Source organism: Frankliniella occidentalis, unplaced genomic scaffold (assembly GCF_000697945.3).
Source record: "Frankliniella occidentalis isolate FOCC.00 unplaced genomic scaffold, Focc_3.1 Scaffold199, whole genome shotgun sequence".
Taxonomy (NCBI): domain Eukaryota; kingdom Metazoa; phylum Arthropoda; class Insecta; order Thysanoptera; family Thripidae; genus Frankliniella; species Frankliniella occidentalis.
Window position 1 is genome coordinate 136,892 of NW_026267325.1, and position 3,832 is coordinate 140,723.

At 47.7% G+C, this 3,832-nt stretch overlaps 1 protein-coding gene across 8 annotated transcripts in view; it reads right to left on the reverse strand.

The window, feature by feature from the left end:
• The window catches only part of LOC113212265 (uncharacterized), a 70,157-nt gene that overhangs the window by 51,250 nt on the left and 15,075 nt on the right, over positions 1 to 3,832 (reverse strand). The gene's annotated exons all lie outside the window — the stretch shown is intronic.

A 3,832-nucleotide genomic window follows, 5' to 3' on the forward strand; every position in this document is an offset into this window, starting at 1 on the left:
TCCACTGTTCCGGAGAGCTTCGCTTCGCTCAGCAATAAGTCGACTCTGTGTTCTCGAACGCCCGTCCTACTGTACTCCACCAACTCCCTTCCAGATCTCCTCACGTCCTAACCCTAGTCAGTCAACCTTCGATGATCCACCCCCACCCCCAGGCTGAAATGAGGTATTTTCCGAATTAGAAGAACAAGAGGAATATCGTCTGCTCCCGGACCATCAGAAAGCCTCGACCAATCAGAGGCGGCCTCTCTGGAGCCGGCCACGAGAGAGGCCGAGAGAGGCTCTCTCTGATTGGTCGAGGCTTTGTGATGGTCCGGGAGCAGACGATATTCCTCTTGTTCTTCTAATTCGGAAAATACCTCGTTCCCATGGCCACGCGTTTGCCATGGCCGTCCATGGCCAAATGCCCATGGCCATTTATGGCCATTGGTGCTAGTGGCCGGGACAATCGTATCAAGCATGGCCACCATTGCCACGGTATAATGTGGATCTTGGCCATAGTAAGAAGCAGTAGCAATGGCCATTTTATTTCATGAAAATTGTAAAGTCTTGATACGTATTCAGGGATCTAGGACAGCTCGCCCCAGCTAACTCGCCCCGTCCATTTTTGATTTTTTGACGAAATTACGCGTTTTTTTCAGTGGAGCCTTACCTTAAACACTCCTACCTCTAGAACTATAGAATCGATACCCATCATGCCGAGACCTGTTCAAAGTCATTGAGCACTAAATGGGTCAAAGTAGCCCAAAATATGACAAAACAGCACCTGGACAGGTTTTATTCTGCCATTTTTTGCTATTTTTTGCAGTGTGGGGCAGCTGGGGTGAAGGGTGGCATGGTATTAGTGCCATTAAATTGGCATGAGGCGAGATTTTGCAAATTTGGCCGATTGGGGCGAGTTGGCAAAACGTTGCATCCGGAACTTTGCCCTCTTGCCCTTAAATCGGGGCGAGTTGTATTTGGGGCGAGTTAGCTGGGGCGAGATGTCCGGCACCCGTATTAGGGATCGAGGGGTGGATGACTGGGCGGCTCCTGTGTACAGGCCAAAATGTACTCCAGGTGTTCTCCGATTGTACTCCGACTGTACTCCGTGGACTCCGGCTGTTTTTGTCGCAATTTCTCCGCGTACTCCGACTGTACTCCAGGTGTACTCTGCGCGCTCCGACCGGCAATACTCAGTGTTCTCCGACTGTACTCCGTGTACTCCGTACTCCTGTGTACACGAAAAATTCAAGTCGCCCACCCCTCGTTAGGGATGCCCAAACCGAAGCGGAACCGAATCCGGTGTCTGTTTTGGCCTAGCTCCAGCAATTTACAAGTTGCATTAAAAAAATCTTCCGTATCAATGAAATTAAAATGGCCCTACCAAAATACAAGGAAGAAGCTACGAAACAAATATCAGATCAAATTCCCAAAACACACAGTTCTTAAAGGATATTGAAATTTCCTTGCCACTGAGGCCATGACCACTTTAACATGCTATGAACACTGCTCCCATGGCCATCCATGTCATGGCCACCTATAGCCATCCATGTCCACCAATTGCCACAAGGAAGGGCATGGATATGGGCCGTTCATACACTACGTAGTTCATTTTGGGGAATTTTTGGACCCTCCCTCCCCCTCCCGTGACCGACCGTAGTACCGGGCCAACGTAGTAAAACCATATTTTGCCCATTTCCGCCTGAAAAATAGCGCACAAGCTAGGAAACGACGGTTTATGACTTTTTGAGTTGAAATACGAAATATGTATTACTTCAACAAAACGGGTAGGAAAGAATTCCAATTATTTATTTTCTTCTGCAATTTATTTTACCAGTTTTTTCGATTGTTTTGTTTTAGGAACAGGATCAACAGTGAAACTAGAATAGCTTCAGAAATTTGAAAAATACGGTGAATCCGAAGACAATTGTCGATTTGGAATGGTCTGTTTCTCTGCATGTCCGCACGATAACTCGAAAACGAATTGAGCTTGCGACCTGGGATTTTCGGGGTCGTTTTGTGTTATAAAAAGAAAGATCGAGTTCGAAGATGAGCATTCTAGCTCAAAAATTAGATTTGTGAAAAAATCAAAAACAACGGGTCCCAAAAATGACGTTTTTTGAAAATATTTTTTGTTATGGTTTCCTAGGAGGTAACTCATCAAAGTACAGCCCTTTGGGCTCCGTTTTGCTCTAGCTCAAACCATTGAGGCCCTAGAGGGTGTTCTTGACAAAAATAAGCGAAAAAATGTACAACCCTGCATCACTGTGAAAAATTGTCGTACGGGTACAGGAAAATTTTCCATGGAAGAAGTCGTACAAGTACAATATAAAATTGTACAATTTACTAGCCCTATGTATCGACTTGGAATCGAATATGGAGCGACAGTGGGAGGTTGTACATGTGCGACTCGTATTGTAAATGGCAAATTACAAAATATATCGTACATGTACAAATATATTTTTCACAGTGCATGTTTAGTCGAAGTGACGGGCCGTTGACGGGCCGGAGGCCTGTATCCTTGGGTGCATTTTGGCACAACTCGACTCGGGTGTCAGCGCCGCAGGCCAAGGTAGGTGTATGCCGGGCGCGTCGCAGCGTAACAGTGTTTCGTGAGATATCGCGAAGCCTGCTACGCGAGACGTGGTCTGGCGTACATCTACCTTGTATCGAGCATAGTCATGTTCACCGCATTTTCGTCGAACAACCCACTCTAGCTCCCAATCGGTGAAATATAGCGCCAAACGGACAAAACTTTAGTCGAAAGGGGAGCACCCTGAACGGATTAGAGGAAACGACGCGGTGTTTTGGTGGTGCAAAACGGGACGGGAATCTGACGAATACTACGTGACCAGCGCCTACCGGATCTAGGACAGCTCGCCCCAGCTAACTTGCCCCAGTCCCAAGTCGCCCCATGCCCAATTCGCCCCAGCCCAGGTCGCCCCAGTGCTAACTCGCCCCAATTAAAATGAATTTTACAAGGAATTTTCAGTGTCTTATTTAGAAGTATCCTAAAAGATTGTTGCCAATGGTCCTGAGGTGGGTAGTAGTAGTAGTAGTTTTCTTGTTTGAAGCTCTAGGCGGAGCCTATTGTGCTCGGGGGATGACGACGTCGTCGTTCTCTTTGTAGTCCGCCGCTTATCCGTCGAAAACGCGGTGGATGCTCGCTGCTTAGCCTGCTCCAGTCACCTCTTCCGCTAGTTTGGGGGGTGCCTCCCCCCCCCCCCCCCGTGATGTGGATGTCGCACGGAAGAATAAAGGCTTTGTTGTGGGGATCAACTTTGGTCGTCAAACCAACAAACCTCAGCTTAGTTCTCATCGTACAAGTGTCCGGTCTTGACAACCAGCTCCTGGCTGTGGGCATCGGATTCTCTATTTCTACTATCGAATTTTGCCTATCGACCCAAGTTGATCCCCACAGCAAAGTTTTTTTTTTCCCGCACGACCTCACACTCGGACCACTTTCTCTTAGTACCTCAATGTGGTCTTTATGGGATTAGGTGCGTTCTCTAACCAACAACTTGAATTTACAAGCCGTGGGCCGTGGGCACGAAACAGAACTCCAAGTCACAACTTGAAATTTTCAACGTGGATGCATTTTCGACGATTTCTGACCCACTGGGTAGGGGAAATTCCCACTCCATGGAATGGATCATGAATTTTATCTACCCATGGATTTGGCAATTTTCAACGACAAAAGCGGAACACGAGCGTTTCACCACTCGCGTTGTACCATTAAATTGGAATGGGGCGAGATTTTGCAAATTTGGCCGATTGGGGCGAGTTGGCGAAACCTTGCATCCGGAACTCGCCCCAAAATCGGGGCGAGTTGGCCTCGGGGCGAGTTGTACCT